General features: G+C 50.9%; 1 protein-coding gene across 2 annotated transcripts in view; it reads right to left on the reverse strand.

Annotated features, from left to right (window-relative positions):
- Positions 1 to 18,350, reverse strand: part of LOC122392996 — a 33,720-nt gene extending 15,370 nt beyond the window's left edge. The window contains exon 1 of one of the 2 annotated variants that reach the window (XM_043388437.1): positions 17,766 to 18,350. The gene's annotated coding sequence lies outside the window, so the exon portion shown is untranslated. Of the gene's footprint in view, positions 1 to 16,884; positions 17,221 to 17,765 lie in introns of those variants that run through there. The other variant, XM_043388438.1, reaches the window with a different exon arrangement.
- Between the last annotated feature and the right edge of the window lie 3,441 nt (positions 18,351 to 21,791).

Raw genomic sequence — 21,791 nt, forward strand, 5'->3', positions numbered from 1 at the left:
CGGCTTTCTCCAGGAAGATAGGTTTGCTTGAACCGTCTAGTACATTCTTGCCGCTGGCGATTTTTGCTTGTGTTTATACTAGTTGGGGAACACCGCCACCCCGTGGCGGTGCTCCCCCAATTGAGGTTGTGGTGTTTTCTGTTCTTAGCGTGATAAGTGATGAACTCCAAAGACACGCGTTTATTTATGTTCGTAGATGTTCCCAAGTCGGGAACAAGCAGCTTATTTTATTTTTTACTTTATATTTTTTCATGCATCCCGATCAAGCACTGCCATTTGTATAAAACTGGCAAACAGCTGGTGAACCTATACCTATTTAGGTGTCCATTACCGATTGTTTACGAAAATCACCACTTACCGACAGGAAACTCATCGCACGCGATCTCTGAGCAATGAAAAGCTTTCATAGGGATGGGTTGGGTTAACATTAACACCGGTGGCGGGGTTACCCCGGTTACCCACACAATTTGTAGGCGGCAAATATGCAAGGTATTTTTAAAAGTCGTGATGCATGAAAACCTTTTAGCAGCATGCAAAATTAGTACCTAAAACACGTGAGAAAATGTTTAAATATTGTAACCAAGACAATAACTACCAAGAGACTTCACACATATTCTCTCATTTTCGCGAAAAGCTTAGGGGGGCGGTGTTACCCCCGCTTCCCCTATCTATGGAGAAAATCCGGGAACAGCTCAAGCGGCCATAATAAGCGGCTGGATTTATTATCCGAAGATTTATTAAGCGGATTCCACTGTATTTGTGTTTAATGAGGGAAAATTCAATTCCGCTAAACTGGATCATCCATAAAAATATGGTGCATTAGAAATTTGGAATTGTTGACATTTGTTCGAGGAATTCAGGTTTATGAGCTTTCACCCGGCAGTTGTTGGGGTATTTCGCCACCCACCGTTTGCTGGGGGGAGGGGGCGTTAAACGCCCCCAGCCGATAACTCGAGAACCAATAGGCTCAGCGAAACGCACGAGGCGGCAAATCAACGAAAGAACGCGACGAGACGCTTCAGATGAGTACTTTAAAGTTGAATTTTGATGTCACAGGTCGGGTCAAGGTCAGGTCAAACACCTGAAATCGGACTTTCAGTAGCATGGACTTCAGGACTTCGCAATGGGCGCCTCTCGTCATAAACTCTGTCAAAACGGTGCAAAATCCATCATATAAGGCCTACAAGCAGGGTTGTGCTTGACTCATGAGTCGAGTCAGAAATTTGGCTCAACTCTGACTCAAATGAGTCAGATTTGAGTCGAGTCGGATAAAATGTTGAGCTGTTGAGTTGAGTCAGAGTTGAGTCGGACAAAAATATTAAGGCGTTGAGTTGAGTCAGAGTTGAGTCAGTAACATAACTTTTGACATTGAGTTGAGTCAAACATTTAGGAACATGAGTCAGCTGACTCAACTTTCTAGAAATAAGCTTTTCATTCCCCCTCCGCTTAACTGCCCTGGCCCTGCTGCCGGATTTCCCCCCCCCCCCCCCACCCGCTCAACAACTTTTTTATCTGAGTCAATTTTGAGTCAACTCACTTGACTCAACAAAAAATTTGAGTCAAGTTTGAGTCGACTCATATTTTCATTGAGCCACTTGAGTCATGAGTCGAGTCAAGAGAAAAAATCAGCTCTTTGTTTGAGTCAGAGTTGAGTCAGGGCTTTCTGAAGTTGAATGATGAGTTGAGTCGGCAATTTTTTTTAGTCGAGCACAACCCTGCCTACAAGTGTGTCAGCTCCATGCAGGGGTCAGTCAAGCATAGGTCAGGGTCAAGGTCAGGTCAACCGGGTAGGCACATATCCCCGAAAAGCAAAACTGATATTCGCAGCCTGTGACACATGTTTAATGGGTAATTTGGGGCGTAGAATACGATGGTGACATTCATTCTATCATATGTGTACGTGTTTGGCTCAAGAAGTTCAATTTAAGAAATGCATGTATCATGGTCGTGAAGTAGTCATGAGAAATTGGCAAGCTTCAGTTCAATATTTTGGAAAATGCGGAACGATAATCAAGAATCGAAGATAGCCATTTGATTGTTCATGGTATTGGCAGTCTAATGGCGTTTACGACATGTCTGTTTGTCCATTCTGTGATTTTATATGATTTTTTGAACATATGCCGTTTGTGGTCGGAAACTCAGAAATCATGACGTCACTAAAACCTCGATATCTCAAAAATTTTCCGCTTGATTTTTTTTTTAACTTTGTCACAATAAACTTCAATCAATTCCCTACAGGTACCTAAAATTTGGCGCGCCTGTGGCGCGGCGTTTTTTCGCTATGGTCCGGCGAAAAAAAGTGCCCCCCCCCAGCAAATCTCGGGTTAACACGCGCAGTGGAAGGGGAGCGCATTTCGCCCACCCCTCCTGTTTTTCGCCAATAACTCGCGCCGCAAACATAATATTAATGTGAAATTTTGGCTACTGTCCAGAATTGAATTGCGGATCTTCTTGTGCAAAACATAAGAAAATCGGTTCACAACTTTTCTAGTACCTAGGTAATAGCGGTGTCATAGGCGTAGGAACAGGGGGGGGGGGCAGGTGGGCAAGTGCCCACCCACTTTTCGAGGTGGGGGGGCCAACCATGTGTTTTGGCCCACCCACTTTTTACTCGAGGCCCCTAGTCTCGATTTGAGAGGACGTCGTCACCTTCCAGAATAAACAAACTCGGTAAAAATAAGTTCCACGAATCCCTACGCACGGACTCCAAGGGGCCGTGATGGATCCAAGGAGGCCCTCTGTTCATACTTGTCAGTCGAAGCCCCTGAGACTGATGGCCTGAGAGGCCCTAGTGGATCTGAGGAGGCCCCAATATCCACACTGAGGCCCCTGACACTGGCGGTCTGGGAGGCCCCTCTATCCACACTAGTCAGAGGTCTGAGACTGGTGGTCTTGGAGGCCCCTCCATCCACACTAGTCAGAATAGGCTCCTGACACTGGCGGTCTAGTCGAGGCCCCCTACCCTCACTAGTCAGAGGAGGCCCCTCTATCCTCAATAGTCAGAAGAGGCCCCTGAGACTGATGACCTGAGAGGCCCTTATAATCACACCAGGCAGAAGAGGCCCATGAGACTGATGGACTGAGAGGCCCTTCTATTCATACTGGCCACAGGAGACCCCCAAAACTTTCGGTCTGGGAGGTCCCTCAATCCACACCAGTCAGAAGAGTCTCCTGAGACTGAAGACCTGGGAAGTCCTTATATTCACACTAGGCAGAGGAGGCCCCTGAGAATGATAGTATGAGAGGTCCTCATATTCACACCAGTCAGAAGAGGCCCCCGAGGCTGATGGCTGTGAGGCCCTTCTGTTCATATAACTGGCCACTGGAGGCCCCTGAAACCGGTGGTCTGGGAGGGCCCTCTATCCACACACTAGTTAGTCAGAAGAGGCCCCTGAGACCGATGGTCTGAGAGGCTCTTATATTCATACTGGCAAGAGGCCCCTGAGACTGATAGTCAGAGAGGTCCACTCCTAATGAATCTGAGGGGGCCCTCTATCCACATTTGCACTTTTCTAGGAAGGCCCCCGAGACTGATGGTCTGAGAGGCCCTTTTATTTTTACTGTCCACAGGACCCCCCTGAGATATGGTCTGAGAGGCTCTTCTATTTATACTAACCAGAGGAGGCCCCTAGGATTGATGGTCTAACAGGCCCTTCTATTTATACTAGCCAGAGGAGGCCCATGAGACTGATGGTCTGAGAGGCCCTTGGCCTTCTATTTGAACTAGGCAGATGAGGCCCCTGAGAATGATAGTCCGAAGAGCCATGCGGCGGCAACTGGCCGTGGTCATTTTTCGGCTCGGTAGGGCCCCACAGAGCTCATGAGAGCACCTCAAGGGCTCCTAAGTAGACACGCTTATCCCCATAAGGGTGCCATGCCGGCTTCTGAAGGCTCCTTGTAGGCATCTAAGGGCCCTTTCCGGCCTCTAACGGCTCCACCCGCCTGTGATGGCTCCACAACAGTGTTTATGAGCGCCACACAGCGGCGCCTTTGAGGGTCATACTAGTGTCTCTTAGGGCCCTATATCGGTGGCTCTGGGGGCGCCACACCGGCGCCTCTGTGGGCCACCACACCTGTGCATCTCAAAGCTCTATAGGTACATCTGAAGGACCCTCACCGACACCTCTGAGGGCCCCACACCAGTATCGAGCTCTGAAGGCCCCACACCAGTGACTCTGAGGACTCACCGGCTCCTGAGAGCACCATGTTGATGTCTAACGGCTCCACAAGGCCACTGAAGGCACCACACAAGCTCTCACTGAGCTCTAATGTCCATGTACCGGCCTCTGTGTAATTTAAGCCAGCGCATTCATAGCTCCACACCAGCAATTGTAAGGGCTTCACACTGAAGTATCTGAGGGTTCCACACCGGTGGCTCTAAGGGCCACATACCGGCATCTCTGAGGGCCCCATACCGGCGTCTCCGAGGGTCCACATCTGGCGGGCACCCATCAGCGACTGAAAGTCCCACAATGTCGACTCCGAGAGCCCCATCTGCGTCTGGGAGCACCATGCCGTCTCTAAGAACCACAGTGGCTCCTCCATACGAAAGATGGGCGTCTGCATGCCAAAGGGGAGCGGTTCTGAGACAGTAGGGCACCTACGTGCAACAGAGGGGCGCCTATAAAGCCCATAGGGGCGCCTCAATACGAAAGAGGGGCGCCTCTGAGGCCTACATATATGGGCGTCCACATGCAATAGAGCTCTGCAATTGATCAATGCCATGGGGGTGCATTCATAAGAAACAGGGGCGCCGGCATGGCAAAGAGAGGCGCCTTCAAGTGTCCATAAAAGAGAGACGCCTATGATAAGCGCACATTGTATGCGACAACGGGGCGACTGTCCAAGACATATAGCCATAGGGGATCCAGAGCGTCGTAAGCCTCGTCGTAGCTGCGACGTGTCGCAAGTTGTGTAGTAAGTCGTTTTTGAAGGGATCAATCGATGAGTAGCGTTACTTAAGTAGTCAAGTCTATCGCAAATAGCCTGATTTGCGACACAACTTACGAATTTGAAATAGCAGTCGTAAGTTGTGTCGCAAGTTGACCTTGCCTTGAGGAAGAGGTCACAGGTCACAGGTCATTCGGGTCATGGTCACGAAATTTACATGAGAGGTGTAAAATTGTTTAAACTTTAGATCCTGAAAATTTGGCTGCAATCCGTTGACGCTAACGCAAGTTATAGAGCTTGAACTGACGGGTCGTCTATGAGGCCTCAATCCGTGCCAGCGAGAGTGTTGAAAATGGTGCATAATATGTTATATTCACATTTATTGGGGTATTCGGGGATATGAAGTAGCCTAACACCATTCCAGCAACTACTGGCGAATCCAGAAAGGCGGTCTTGGACGTTGCAAGGGGCATCCCCCAAAATATTCTCCCAATTCCAAAAACGACGTGTCCCACTCCCAGCTGACCCCGATGACCTCCAATGAGCTCTGTGATGACCCCAAGTTGACCTTTTTGACCTGACCTGTCCCAGATGACCTCCGTGACATCCAATTGAGCTCTCTGATGACTCCAAGCTGACCTCTGTGACCTGACGTGTCCCAGATAACCCCCATGACCTCCAATAGAGCTATGTGGTGACCCCAACATGACCTTTGTGACCTGGCGTGTCCCATATGACCTCTGTAACCTCTAAGTGACCTCTATGATGACCCCAAGCCAACCTCTGTGACCTGACGTGTCCCAGATGACCCTCATAACCTCCAATAGAGCTCTGTGATGACCCCAAGTTGACCTCTGCTACCTGACGTGTCCCAGATGACCTCCGTGACCTCCAATTGAGCTCTCTAATGACTCCAAGCTGACCTCTGTGACCTGACGTGTCCCAGATGACCTCCAATTGAGCTCTCTGATGACCTTTAGTTGACCTCTGTGACCTGAAGTGTCCCATATGACCTCTGTGACCTCTAAGTGACCTCTCTGATGGCACCAAGCTGACCTCTGTGACCTGACGTGTCCCAGATGGCCCCAATGACCTTCAATTGAGCTCTGTGATGACCCCAAGTTGACCTCTGTGACTTGATGTGTCCCAGATGACCTCCGTGACCTCCAATTGAGCTCTGTGATGACCCTAGGTTGGCCTCTGTGACCTGACGTGCCCCCAAGTTGCCCTCTGTGACCTGACGTGTCTCAGATTACCTCCGTGGTCTCCAATTGAGCTCTGTGATGACCCCAAGCTGACCTCTGTGACCTGACGTGTCCCAGATGACCTCTGTAACCTCCAATTGTGACCTCCATCTACAAATTCTTACCTCTCTGTGACCTCAAACTCTCGGAACTCATTTCTTCTAAAGCATCGATTCTAGATGCCCTATAGCCACGAATCTCCTGTGATCGATCCCAAATTTTATGGCAAACCACGTGAGCGTTAGCAACCACAAGTCACCCAGTTAATACAAAGCTTCAGAATCAGAGAACATGCTTGACCTTGCTGTCTCATAAGCTCGCAAACCAGAAAGGCGAATGTTCCTTTATGCGTGATAGAGTTTTCGACCTTACTGATGTTTACTACGGGATCAGCTGATCTGTAGCCTTTTAAATTCTCGAGTAAAGCGGGTATTTAAGCCTCGTCGCAGCTACGTTCTGTCGTATCCTCCGACAAACCCCTCTTTCCTCAACATCCCTCCTTTTCCGCTACGACACAACTTGCGACGGCATATGTGTCGTAACTTGCGACGTGTCGTAGATGGACTTGCGACGCCCTGGATCCCCCCGGCATAGGGATGTCTCTGATGACTATAGGGCGCTTATATGCCAAAGAGGGCGCCTATGAAGCTAATGGGGGCACCTGGGAAACGAGGAAGACATTTGTGTAAGGGTTTTCAGGGGTCATGCGCCGTTTGCGGCAAATAGATTCTAAAAAATCGGAGGGGGAATAAGCTTTAATAATGGTGCGGACTTTCCGCACTGTTCGTTTAAGCGGTTACGCCCCTGGGTACATCTGCCCGATCTCAGGAGCTAGATTTGGAGGTCATACTTGAAAGCAGCCAGCAGGACGAGGCAAAAGTTGGAGGTCCCTGAAAATAGGAGGCCCCCTGGAAAAGGAGGCCCCTTGGCAGGGTGGCCCACCCACTTTTCATGACGTTCCTACGCCCGTGAGCGGTGTAAAGTCAAACATCCTGCCGCCGCGACGGCGCGGCGGCCGGCGCTAGCCGTTACGCGCCGCCTGAATTGTAGACTGTGCCGGGGCGGGACCGTTCCGTCTTTACATCGCGCTTCTTACCGCTGATTATATTCGATTCCAGTGGCGTATTCAGGGGGGGGGGCATGGAGGCCATGCCCCCCCTTTCCGCCCAGCCGCCCAGATGGCGCCCCGATTAGCGCCGACTAGGCTGATGCCGTTTTACAGAGGGAACATGAATTAAAGAGTGATGTGAAGGCAGGGATCGAACTCAATATCTCTTTGGGGGTGCCTGGACACCCGAATGTTCTACAGGACACCCCCAACTAGGACCTGAGCCCCCCCCCCCCAATTATGAAGGGCACCCCTCCGGAAAACAGAATATTCCGAATCCCCAGGGTAGATGGCGCCCCTGAAGAGCCGCTGGACGCTGAACGGAACCCAGCTGAACGGAACAGTCGCCCCTTTAAAGGTTGATGGCGCCCCCTAGAGCACCCGGCGCCCCTCTGAAGTTCACAGCTGCCCCAATCGGCCCCATTCAAGATCGATGGCACCCCTGAAACCACTGGCACCCCTCTAAGGCACCCGCATTCTTCTCAAGATCACAGTCGCCCTATCCGAGATCAATAGCGCCCTCAAGAGCCACTAGCGCCCCCCCCCCCCCTTGAGGCTGAAGTTGTTCCGATTGAGACTAAAGTCGCCATTCAAGCCCAACGACGCACCTCCAGAGCGTCCGGCGCGCTTCTGAAGATCACAGTCGTCCTCATCCGAGGTCGCTGGCGCCCCTCAAAAGTCACTGGCGCCCATCTAAACGGAGATTACAGCTGCCTCATCTTAAGATCGATGGCAACCCTCTTTAACCATTGGCACCATTCTTATAGTACCCGGCGCCCCTCTGAAAGTCACATTCGCCCCATCCGAGACAACGCCCCTTGACACTACAGTCGCCCCACCCAAGCTCAAAGCGCCCCTCCAGAGCGTGCGGGCTGCGGCGCCCTGCTGAAGGTAACAGTGGCCCCATCCATGCCCAATGGTGCATTCAACACAGTCTAAAGATCACAGTCCCCACATCAATCAGAGATCGCTGGCGCCCCTCAAGAGCCACTGGCGCCCACCTGAACCGGGACTTCAGTCGGCCCATCCTAGATCAATGGCGACCCTATGAAACCACTGGCGCCCCTCTGAAAATCCCAATCGAACCATCCGAGATCAATGGCGCCCCGCCCCATTCAAGATCGATAGCGCCCCCCCCCCCCCTCCTGAAACCACTGACGGCTGACGCTAGGTAATTATTTGACAATGGGGCTTTCTCATCGACACCAAGGGCCTTTTTCAAGATGCAGCAGCCAGGCGGCGCCGAGCTGGGCTAGGATGTGCCAAGTGTTTCTTATAAGGCAGCCTCGTTAATGCCACCCCTCGTTGCGATACCGCCCCTCAATTTGCGCCCCTTCACCGTACAATGCCACTTCTCAATGCAAGTGGTACCCCTCAGGCGCAGTGCCGCCCATTATTGCGATGCCGCCCCCGCCTAGCAGTGCGGTACCGCCCCCAGCGTATGCGTTTTTCAATTGAACCTGCTGGGGGTGTTCGAGCACCCACTTCTAACTCAGCTTGTGGGCCACGTCGAGACACGCAGTAGGCGGCGTTCGAAAGAGCGTCAAAAACTATTATAAAACTACTTAGGTTATTGTTAAGGTTAGGTCGAACTGGTCGAAGGTCAGGTCACCAGACAACCAAAAATCAAATTTCGTCGATTTTGGTATTTTTTGACAAAGCGGCGCATAAGTCAGGATTCAGAAAGAGATTGAGCTACAGCGCCGCAGCAAAGCGCAATCGATACCTCTTTTTTTGCTCTTTCTTGTTAATTATCTCAGATTTGACCTAAGGTAGGTAAACGTTCAGCCGTAAAATATACGGATTCTCGTGGGACGTTTACCTGTAATACCTTTGGTTCAGACCTGCACAGGCACGCGCAGTAAACAGAGGGAGGGAGGGATGGTGGGACAGGCCCGGGGAAAGAAGCAAGGTCAATTTTGCGACCTCTCCATTACAAGTCAATGGGAGAAACTATGAAATGCGCCTCTTTTGGACGAATGTTGTTCAATGCCCTCTCAAACATCGGTTCATAGGTACCTAACCAAAACACACTGAATAGGAAAAATGCACCTGTGACTCTTTTGTATGCTCCTGAGGTCATCTCAGGCCATGAACGGTCAACAGCAGTTTTTTGGCTATAACTTTTGATAAAAATATGCTAGAGCGGTGAAACTACGTCAGATGTGTTCAGCTCGACGATACGGATCGATTGATATGCAGCATGACCCTTTCCGGTCAGGTCATGACCTTGACCTGAGGTCAAATTTTTAAAATGGCATTTCAATGGCAACGCATAGTTCTTTAGACGCGTCTCGAGGGCTGCTGGCAAAACACGATGCTGGCAAAATAAATCTCGTCACTGTCTTCAGGCAAAAGGTATTGCAGAAAACGCTTTTCTTAAAAACAGATATTGATATTTTTGGAGTTTTACCATCTGGAGGCTAAACCGTGGACCCGTCCCGAGGTCAATTATGAAGGCAATAATCAGAATTCAGAAAGGTTTGTAAAATGGCTATCGAATGTGCTTTTCCGCGTCGCTGTAGCTCTATTGGTTCCCGAGATAGCCGTTGGCAGTTTCCAAAATTGTTTAAATGGACTAAATTTGACCTTTGATGACCTCTGGGCTCTGGCGACCTGACCTTTGACCTGACCTGAAAACTAAACAAAGTGTTTCCGTCATTATTTGACGCTCTTTCGATTGCCGCTTACCGCGTGTCGCTATACGTGGCCCAGGAGCCAAGTTAGAGTGGGTCGCGTGAAAACGCCCCCCCCCCCCGCATGACACGGAAAACACAGGCCACCAGCACGGCGCGGTAATGGTGACCACCCTTGTGGCGCAGTTGGCAAGTGCGTTCACGTTTGGTGTGGGAGGTCCTTGGATCAAAGCTGACCTCTGGCAGCGTTTTCCTCTACCGGCTCCTACCCAGGAGATGGCAGTAACTGGGGAGTGTTCGCTCGGTCGTGGGGATTACCGCTGTGCCAGCCAGCGCCCCCGGCCGCAGGTATACGGGCCTGATCCGCCTTTAAACAGATCCTTCGGTCCGGTGACATGTCCCGAGGGCACGGCCTCGCTTCATGTCCCGGAGCAGCCCTCTGACCTGCCGGGCCCGAGAAATCGGGATAGCCCCAGCGTGCGCACCAGTGCGGTGTCACCTGGGGTGCGTGACAGGAAGCGTGCGGTCAAGGCTGTCCCGCGTAGCGGGTGCTGAAAACGATTCGTACTCGTACCACTGCCGTGTATATAGTGTACTAACCCAGTATGAATGTGTGCTACTAACGACAAAAGCCCGGGTCGGGCAACAAAAATATATTTAAAAAAAAGGTAATGGAGAGGTCGCAAAATTGACCTGTCCCTCAGTGTAGACCTATATTGTCTGGGAATTACGCAAGGCGAATGTTCGGTGAGATCAGCAGGTATCTATCGCGCTTATTCAAAGTCCATCATGCACACTCACATCATCAAAGGTCGTCTTCTCTACTACGTCGTCCGAGGACATCCTTTACCTTAGTGCCACTATATGGGACAGTCTCACGCCTCATCCATCTGGCACTCATTCAGTCACCCATGTCCACAAGTAGGGGCTGCGCGCACTATAGCCATCGAATTTAAGGTAATTTGTGGAGAAAAAAATCCAGAACGTATGTAAGCGTTCGGTCGCCTCTGACTGCAGTCGCTGCTAGATATGACAATCAGTTGGGATCTCATGGTGGATCTTATGGTCTGAAATGTTCAAGTCTTTCCTGGACTCCAATTTCGGCAATAAGTCGCAGCGTGAATCCTTCATACTACGTGCGGTCTTAAATTCTAAGCACGGCCACTCCGGTCGACCACAGGCTGCAGCCCACAGGTCACTTTGGATCAGTGAGTGAACCTGTATAATTTTTTTGCAAAGAATAAAAAATGTACTCATTGATCAATGTATGTTTTACCGTTTCGAATTCGCATGGATGCGTTTTTTGATAATAAAATGTCCGTAGCCTGAGCTCGTTTCCTATATATTGTGCTAAATATTCATCAAGATCAAGGTTTTTTGATAAAACAACACCGGGCTGCAAATTCCATTAATTGGATTTTATGACAAATCAGCGAAACCTAGTTTTTACACTCGTATTTTGCAGCACCTAGTAAATCATGCATGAACATGACGTTACATTTTAGACTGACGCCCCTGTCGCGAGCTGACGATAGCGCCCCTCTCAAGGGAAAAAGTCGCCCTCTCGAGCACCATGGCCCCCCTTTCGCTGATTTCTGGCTACGCCACTGTTCGATTCGCGTCAAATTGTGTGAGAAGACTAAAAAAGGTACAGGCAATCTTATGGTTAAAGAATTTTGAAAATCGGCCTATAACAACTTGAGTTATGAGTGTGTAAACACAAAATTGTGATTGCCGCGTTTCCCGCGTCGGCCGATCCCGCTTCAGCCGGCGACATCTTACCCTTAGCAGGCTTCTAACTGCCATATTTATTGTTGGATTAACTAGAAAGTCACCATACATACTCACAAATGTATGTTCTTTCGTATAGTGAAAGCAAAAAGAAAATCAGCCGGTAACTTTTTGAGTTTTTGGCGTGTAAATGAAAAAAGTCGCTCATATGGCAGATTTGACCACATTTGACCTCATTTGACCTTGAAGATATTGACCTAGGGTAATGAAATTCACACACAACAGAGTCCCCCATGGCCCCCACCTACCCTCCAAATTTAGTCTTTCTAGCTCCAGTGGGAGCTGAGATCTTAGGGGAGGGGGCGGCATTCGCCCCCCCCCTTTTCACTGGGCGTAGTACTCACAACCCTTCCACTACGCGTGTTAACTGATGTAATCACTTGGCAGAGCCAGAATGACAATCTGGTGATCCTGCATACCAGCCCAAAGCACAAACAATAATCGACCAGGTTTCTGTGACACCTCATTGGACAATGACCGAAAAGTTATATGTAGCAGGGCATATTTTAAGGCACTTACTGCGTCCCATTTTGGGACGCAGCCCCCTCGCCTTGGGACGTAGCCCCTGCTGATTTGGCCCACTGCGTCCCTGCCCTGTCCGGTTCCCTGACCTGTGCCCTGCTGTCTGCCCTGACCTGTACCCGGCCTTCCCTCTAAAATGTCCTGTGCCATGACCTGCAACCTGCCGCGCCCTACTTTCTGCCCTCCTCAGTGCCCTACTCTGTTCCTTGCCCTGTGCCCTTAGTCGTAGCACGTGCCTTCTGCTCAACTTTGGGACGCAGTAAAAATTTGTTAAAATATGCCCTGATATGTAGGGGGAGTGGGGCTAGTTGTTACAAGGGTAAGTTGTTACAAAGGAAATATCTTTTAAAATACTCTTGATATGGCGCCAAAATTTACGCTAACAGAAAGGTTACGCCACAGGGGAGCAATGCCGCTTCAACCCTATTGGCCGTAGTGTCTAACGGTGGCGGCCATATTGCGCAGACCAGAAACCGGCTGCCGCCTGTGTTGAGGAATAGGGAATTCGGGACCTCGATTTACGTTTGCGGCCGCCGTATCCGTTACGTTCAAGTTACGTAGATACGGAACCCGGCATCTTACGCAGAATTGAGTGGGGAACACGATCGTATCTTCAGAATTCCTCAACTTCACTCGCCTGACCTACATTTGCCCCGGCCGAGGGGGTTGATTGAACCCACCTCGCTAATGCACCGCTAATTAAACTAGAATTAAGCGGTAAAGTGGTCGTATGTGGCAAATTATAATGCAGAGTGACTGGTAGGAACCCGCTGTAAGGGTCTCAGGTCAACCGGTGACCTCTGAGGTCAGGTCAAGTGATCTAAGGCACGGGTTCGGTTTTTGGTAAATAACTTCGCCAAAAATGGCCGTAGAGCCGCGATTTTGGCATCATCGTGTTCAGCTAGCTCAGGCGCATCGAGTGATATACTTTTTGTTCGGGTCAGGTCAACTTAGGGTGTTGACCTCAGGTCAAGGTCAGGTCAGCACCCCCAGGTCACGAAGTTGGTCGAAAGAGGTCATGTCGCATATCATTCGATTCGGCAGGTCTTCCTGAGTCCATTGGTGGCTTTCCCGACTCGCTAGCTCAATTTGATCGGGAGTTATTGAAGAAAAATGGTGACCCTTGTGACGTCACAAATGACGTCACGCAAGGGCAACAATGCAAATATGAAGCACAGAACCTTGCAAAGAGTGCATGAAATCATGATTTTATATGCTTGAGATAGTTTCAGATCATTCTCGGCGCCAAAATAACAATTTTCATATTTCCCCATTGACTTATAAGGGTTTAACGTATTAGTTCCCTATAGCTGATGATTTTTTAGGATTTTATCTTGTTCTCCACTCAATTCTGCGTAAGATGCCGGGTTCCGTGTCCACATAGCTTGAGCGTAACGGATGCAGCGACCGCAAACGTAAATCGAGGTCCCGAATTCCCTATTCCCCAGCACAGGCGGCGGCCGGTTTCTGGTCTGCGCAACATGGCGGCACCGTTGGACACCATTTGGCGGCCGATGCGCATTCCACATTATAGAGTTCAGTGGGTTACGCACATTTTACATGTCACTGCAGGCTCAGACCTGGTGGAACGCCATGTCGCCCTGTAGGCGCCACTGGCGGATCCAGGGTGTCAGCGCGGGGGGGGGGCATACCAGGTCACGGAGCCAAACCTAGGGTACCCCCAAATCCTGTTTTCTCATCGGATTTAGGCCACTTATTTTTCGTCATAGCCCTGACACGAGTTTTTTTTTCTAAAAAAAAAAATGGTAGGACACCTGACCCCCATTGGCAGATCCAGGAGGAGGAGGCTTTTGGGACAAACACCCGGGCAGCGCCAGAAATCGACGAAAATTGGTGGGGCCGGTGGGGCCCTCAGAATGACTGGTGTAGGTAAAGAGCCGACCCAGGGTCGCCGGTGTGGAACCTTAAGAGGTACTGGCGTGGGACCATCAAAGGTATCGGTGTGGGTTCCCCAGAGGCAGTGGTGTGGAGCCCTCAGAGGCACTGGTGCAGGAACCACAAAGGAGCCGGTGTGGGCCCTCTAAGGTGCTGGTGTGAGGCCCTCACATGGACGCCGTTGTGGTGCCTCAGACACTGGTGTGGCGCTAAGCCCACACCATTCACAGATGGCTGTGTGTGGGGCCCTTGGAGTGGTTGGTGCGAAATGCGAATGCTTAATAACCCAGTAGGACCTCTCAGAGACCGACAAAGGGCCCTCAGAGGCCGGTAACGGGCCGTATGATGCCAACAATGGGCCTTCACAGGCCGGCAAGTGAGGGCCGGCAATATCTTCAGGAGCCCTGTGGAGTCCTTAGAGATCGGCATGGTACTCTCAGACGCCGGTGGGGCCCTCAGAGTCACCGGTGTTACCGGTGGCTGACTGCCAGAGGCATTGGTGTGGGGCCCCAGAGGCGCCAGTGTGGGACCCTCAGAGTCGCCTATGTGGGACCTCAGGAGACACTGGTGTGTCAGAGGTGGCGGTGTAGGGCCCTCAGACGTGTCTGTGTGGTGCCCTCTCAGTCGCCGGTGAAGACTTTCAAAGGCATCGTTGTGGGAGTCCTCACTCCTCAGAGACACATGCATGGGGGCAAGGGGTCTTCAAGAGACCAGCAAGGGCCAGCAGAGGCCTTCAGGAGCCCTGTGGGATCCAGGAGACCGGCGTGGTACTCTCAGGCGTGGGAGCCCTCAGAGTCACCAGTGTGGGGCCCACAGAGTTGCAGGTAGGTAGCCGTCAGATGCGCCTGTGTAAGACCTTCAGAGGCGCCAGTGTGGGGCCCTCAGAGCGGCCGCCGATGTAGGGCCTTAAGAAATATTGGTGTTAGTCCCTCAGATTGGCGGTGTTGGGCCCTCAAAGGCGCCAGTGTGAGACCCTCACAGGCGCCGTTATGGGCCCTCAGAGGCACTGGTGTGGAGCCGTTCCATGCGGGTATGGGTCAGGACCCTAATTAAAGCTGAGCTGACGCTTAATGGGTCAGCAAGGTCACTCAGAGGTCAGCACAGGGCCCTCAGAAGCCGGAGTGGGGCCCTTATGGAGATGTGTGATGTGTGGCGACTCAGGAGGCCGTGACTCCGTGAGGTGCTCTCACGAGTCCTGCGGGTCTTATCTCAGTCGAAATAAGGCATGCTTGGACCCTGAGCGGCCAATTGGCACTGCAGGGCCTCTCGGGCCCATAGGGCACCATGCATCTAATGAGGCGGCACGCGCCCCTTGTGCCCCCCCCCCCCCCCCGGTTACGCTGCACTGGCTGCGGCCATACTGATAAAGGTAAATCATATTCTAACCGTCCCTATTCTCAAGCATAGGCGGCGGCCGATACCTGGTTTGCGCAATATGAGTGCCATCGTTAGACAATACGGTCAAAAGTGTTGAAGCGGCATGACTCCCCTGTGGTAAGAACTAAGAAGCAACATACTTACAAAATAAAGCAATGACAACTAAATTGAGGCTACTAAAACGACTCTGATCACAAAAGTAGTTACTAGGAAGGATTTCTAATCCATTTTTATTTAGTTCCTCGTTATAGGCGTAAGAAGTGTAAGTCTGAACGGGGGGGGCATACTTGTACTGAATGCCCTCCCCAGGCTCCTGTCGGGGGGGGGGGCATATGCCCCTAATGCCCCCCCCCCCTGGATCCGCCAGTGGTAGGCGCACTGGGGTAAGTTGTGACAGCAAAAGTATTTTTTGCTGGCCAACACTTTGGATCGTTTTTTGTCAAGGTTATTTGTGTAAGAATGTTGAATGTATGTTCACAAAATTAAGCGATGATTTCTTTTGTAAGATCACCAATTAAAACGCACTAGCCTCTTCATGTAAACAAACATTTGAGTTCAGTCTTGTGAAAGTCGGCCGCCGCAGGGCCGGGGCATGTTTAAAGATGGTTACCCAAGACTGCTTATAGCGTGCTCCATTTCACCTGGGCGTAAATTTCGTGCAGAAAATCAAACTCCGGTCAGTATGGCAATGCATGGTGCCCTTGGCGTCGCAGTAAAGGCAAATCAGAGATTGAGCCATGTTTGATGAGCCTTTTCATGCGTGTGGAGTACAGTAATGGTTTATGCTTTATTGTTCTTGCCTTTCAATGAGAAAGGAAAGCATGTTTAGTATTATCCATTAGGGAGGCTTACGATCGGTTCCGATAGGACGGCCAATGACCGTTATAATGATGAAGAAACTACGAAAAAAGAAGTGTAACATGTTACCCCATATCGTGTATCAAGTTGCCCCACAATTTTTCAACTTACCCCAAAAATCTTGCTTTGGTTTTCTGAATTTCACATAAAAGTGAATAGTCGTAAAGAAGTGAAAGTTTGCATGTGCTTTCCAAATTGATTCAGCTAGCATGTGACCAAATTTGGTGCAATTTCATTGAATAGCTTGGCCACTAAGTGCAGAAGACCAAAAAGTGTAACTCATAGCCTCACTCTCCCCTAACTTGTTCGTTGGACCCAATATACTTATAGTATCACTTCATGCCAACAAATTTTGCAATAACCAACACTTCCCTATAACGTTTACAAACCAATAAACCGAGTGACGAATTTAGCGCTATTTACAGTAGATATTTATGAATTGCGTAATGACTTGTTGATATAGGTATGATAGGTACCTACTTGTCGCGCGGTATTATTTGATCGCACCAAATACCAACGTTATAGAAATCCTCATTGAACTGCATGCCCGAAATATACGTACCGGAATTCCTCGGCCCTCTAGAGTAGGAAGAGTTTGATCAGGCCGGCCATGGCCTGTGAGGCTGCAGCGACTATGGCACTGAGAACACCGACCACCTTTAGAGTAACGACCACAGCCTCCAGTGCGGTCATGACCGGAGGTGGAGCGGGCTGACGGAGGCGGCAAGCGCCCGCGGAACCTCCAAAACGGGGAGGAGCCGCACCGGGCCTGCTGCCCGCACCCCGGCCAGAAAGTAGCCGGCGGGCAGAAACGGACCGACCGACCCAGAGTCGTCGCAGCCTCACAGCGACTGACGGGACCCTGTCAGACGGCCCTCGGCGACGCAGACGGAAAGAGGACGCGGCTGGCATGGTTAGACGGTCACCGGACACCGAGCGACGGCCACTGCCGGCTCCCGTCCGGCCATCCCACTTTTTGTGGAGATGACCTGGCGTCCGCCATGATCCCGTCCCCATGTTTTTACACAGAGAGACGACAGCGAACAATAAATAATGTTTATCGCGGATTGCGGAAGCAACTATTGATAAATATTCGACGACCGCGTCATGCAGCTTCGTGTCATTTCGTAGAAAATGGTCAATCCTGACTAGTCTCGGCATTTTGATGATAACACCTATTCTCGATATCATCTCGAAACGATCTTAGGCCTATATCTAATTTCTTTCTTGATGCTAGAAGACATAATCGAGAGAAATTATAGTGATAAATCTCGTCACTAATATTAGGCTCACCTTTGATGGAAGGCCGAAACGAAAACCTTTGCCTGAATTAGAAGTTAGCCCTTCATTCACTGTCTTTGCAATAAGAGTCCTCGAAAAGCACATCTACATATCACCACTCACTCACCGGTTATCATCGCATCATCAGCGCGCCTTTCTTACCAGCTCTGGTGTTCGCAGTGCTCACTGCTCCTAGGCTCGGTAGTCGGTGAAGTCGGCCCGGGCCTGCCGGTCAGTCCAGCGGCGGTGGAACTGCTCCTCTGTTCCAGCACCAGCCGGCCTCAGCACGCAGTGAGGCTGGTCCTCCGTCCGGCTTCCGCGCACTGTCGTAGCTGCGCTAGTCTCGACTTACGCAGTCTGACTTATCTACTGGTTGACCTTAGTCGCGCAGTCTGACCGCCCCGCTGGTTGACAGCTGGTCGGCTGCTCCGCTGGTGGCTGGTTGCGCAGCCGGTCGGTTGCTCCGCTGGTGGCTGGTTGACAGCTGGTCGGCTGCTCCGCTGGTGGCTGGTTGCGCAGCTGGCCGGCTGCTCCGCTGGTGGTTGGTTGACAGCTGGTCGGTTGCTCCGCTGGTGGCTGGTTGCGCAGCTGGTCGGTTGCTCCGCTGGTGGCTGGTTGCGCAGCTGGTCGGCTGCTGCGCTGGTGACTGGTTGCGCAGCGGCTGGCCCCACTGTCGCCGCGTTCTGCCGTGGATCTGCCACCTCCTCTCGGCGCCACTGTGACGGCGAACACGGCCAGCCGCCGACTGGGTCCGATCGGAGGCCTGCAGTCAGTCATCTCCCCCCTCCCGCCCCCCCCCCACAACCCGCGTGAGTGATTCGTGGCACGCGCCAGACGCACCCCTCCCCGGCCTCTGCCCGGGCCCCCTCCCCTCTACTCGCCCTCACCAAGTCACACGGCAAAGGCATGGTATTTCGGTAAACTTACATACAGGGTGGACCAAAAAGGATGGAAACATTATAAACTCGTATAAAACATGTATCATTGCATGCATGTGACTGGGAATGATACCAAACAAGAATACATTTCGTGGAAATTCATAATGGCATCACTCTTGACACGATAGCCCGCTTGTATGGCTCACACAGCCTTGCTGATCGCTCTCTTCAGTTCAGAGGCTTTCTGGACCTCATGTAGACTTTGTGGGGACCCTAAAGATGACCCCACAGTAAAACATCCATAGGGGTCAGGTCGGATGAGCAGGTAGGCCAGTCCCGACTGGCACCGCGGGATATCAGCCGGTCACCGAAGTGGTTTTCGATGCACTTGAGCGTTGTTTTTGCGATGTGAGGAGGCGCAGTGAGGAGGCGCACCGTCTTGCTGGAACCACATAAGGTCTATGATGGGGCTGCCATGCTTCGTTTGGACTCGCTCTCAGAACTTCCTCAGCGCCGCCCATGGTATGCGCTGTTGATTGACTGTCATGGTGTCGCCGCTCCCTTCCTCGAACCAAAGTGGACCCACGATTCCTTTTCCGCTGAGGGCACACCATTTCAGTGACCTTGCTGCTGTGCAGCGACTTCTTTATCATCTCATCTCAAGGGCCAGGTCTACAAGGAAGGTCTCTGTGACCTGAAGAGAGCGATCACCAAGACTGTGTGAGCCGCACCAGCGAACATGTGTCGTAGGGCTATCGCGTCAGCCACCAGACCGGCCGCTCTGTGCCTGTCTCGCGAAGGCGGTCTTTTCGAACATTTGCTGTGAGAGACTGAAAACGAGAGAAAGCAGATGAAAGTGATGCCGTTATGATTTTCCACGAAATGTACTCTCGTTTGGTACCATTGCCAGTCATATACACACAGAAAAATATTAACACCGTTAGCGGTGTAATTGCACAGTACATATCTGAGCACTTGAGGAAAGTTAATTTAGTCCCTTCCCCGCTTAAATTACTCGCGCTTCTAAATGAACACCAGGAAGAAGGTAATAGAACACTGTTAGGAGGGTTGGGTGTTTTGCTACATGTACAGCCCACCGCTAAAGTAATGTAGGGTTTTACCAATCTCAACGGTTGGCTTTGACTGGCGATTGTTTAATGCGGAGTGATCGAAAAGAAGATGTCAATAGCTAAAGTTGCAGCTGCAAGGGTGACGATACATATAAGCTGCATTCAAAGTTTCATTGTAGTCTGGCTAATCGTTCCTAAGCTTCAGAAGCAGAACATACCCATGACTGAAACCCCACATTACTTCTGCTGTGGACTGTACATGTAGTAAAACACCCAACCCTCCTAACAGTGTTCTATTACCTTCTTCCTGGTGTTCATTTAGAAGCGCGAGTAATTTAAGCGGGGAAGGGACTAAATTAACTTTCCTCAAGTGCTCAGATATGTACTGTGCAATTACACCGCTAACGGTGTCAATATTTTTCTGTGTGTACAATATACATGCAATAATGCACGTTTAGTGCGAGTTCAAAATGTTTCCATCCTTTTTGGTCCACCCTGTAGCTCCACTCGGTAGAATGTCAGTTCAGGAGACATCAGCTCACTTTGACAAGCAAGATTTATAGTGACAGCTTGGAATGATATAAGTTAGAGGAAAGTTGGGTAAGACGGGCACCTTAACTTTGGAACCATTTTCGGCCGGTTAGAAACATCATAGAAACGGGAAACTGAGTGAAAACCTTTTTTAGACATTTTACTTCCATTTGCCAGAAGATGAGACTTAGAGCTGATTCAACAAAAAACTACATCTTGCAAGACCTTGCAAAAAAAACGTCTTACCCCACCCCATAGGGTAAGACGGTCACATGGGTAGGGCAAGACGGCCAGGTTCTTTCACCGACCAGCGCAGCTCGCAACAAATGCCCGAGATTAGTCGCATTAATACAGTCAGTTGGTCTCAAGTGCTTCGGGAAAGGCAGTACCTATACGAGATTCGTGCAGAAGGCGTATGCTCGCATATAGGCCCTAGTTCAGGAACCTGCACACCGTAGGTACGTACGGCGCCCGGCCCCGCCGGAGCTCTTAGCCGATCGTGACATTTTCCCCATCCCAAGTTCGATTAAGAAACGTTCTCTCTCCCCACCCGATTGCTGATGATAAGGAATTAAAATGCAATCAGGGGTGTAATTTTCCCAAAATGATTGTGGGTGCCCAGCTGTAGGGGCGCCAGGCCGCTTAGGGGACCAGGGGCGCCAGAAGGCTACAAGGGCGCCGTGAGAACATGACAAGGGCGCCATTATCCCAGAAGGGCGCCAAGTGATTAAAAATGCTTTATGATCCAGGGGCACAGAGTCCAGAGAGGTCAGAAGGGCGCCGCACAGTAAGTAATGCTAAGTTGGTGGGGACGTAGGGGCGCCAGACGGTTACGAGGGCGCTGTGAGACCATGAAAAGGGCACCATTCTCCTATGAAGGGCGTCGAGTGATTGAAAACCCTATATGAGGTCCAGGGGCGCTGAGAGGTCAGAAGGGCGCCGAACAGTCGAGGGATGCACGGTGGACAGAGACATAAGGGCGCGAGACGGGCGCCGTTGGATCATGAGAAGGTCGCAGTGCTGTCAAAAGGGCGCCATTCTCCCAGAATGGCGGCGAGTAATTAAAAACGCTATATTATCCAGGAACGCGAGGCGGTCAGGAGGACGCCGTTAGAGCATGCGAGGGGCGCCGTGCTCTCGAAAGGCTGTAAAAGAAGACTTGTGGGTGCATTTTCATCATTGTTGGGGCATATTTCAGGATAGTGTGGGTGCATCTGCCCCCACAAAGAGATATAAAAATAAAATTACACCCCTGAATGCAATACTTCATCTCTGTCCATTCATTGCACACCGCATATACCTACAGCGCCCAGCCCCGCATAAGGGGCTCACAGGGGCTCACCCAAATGACCTTGAAATTTAAACTTCCGCAACTTCGGTAATATGGCGGACTGAGCTCAGATTTTGGATGCATCGTAATTAGGACGTTACGTTCTATCTACTGATCAAGTTTGGTCCAAATCGGAGGGGATCGCCTGACGACAAATCTTATATTATCCCGCGCCCGGCTGGGGGTCCTCATGGATTTCCACGCCCTGCTGGGGGGGGGGGGTGTTTGAACACCCCCCCCCCTTGTAACTCGGCTCCTGGGCCACGTAGCGATACGCGGAAGGCGGCGTTAGAAAGAGCGTCAAAAATAAAGACGAAATCACTTCGGTCAATTTTTTGGTCAGTTCAAAGGTCAGGTCACCAGAGGTCATTGAAGGCAA

The sequence above is a fragment of the Amphibalanus amphitrite genome, unplaced genomic scaffold (assembly GCF_019059575.1).
Source record: "Amphibalanus amphitrite isolate SeventyFive unplaced genomic scaffold, NRLGWU_Aamphi_draft 000511F_arrow, whole genome shotgun sequence".
Taxonomy (NCBI): Eukaryota; Metazoa; Arthropoda; class Thecostraca; order Balanomorpha; family Balanidae; genus Amphibalanus; species Amphibalanus amphitrite.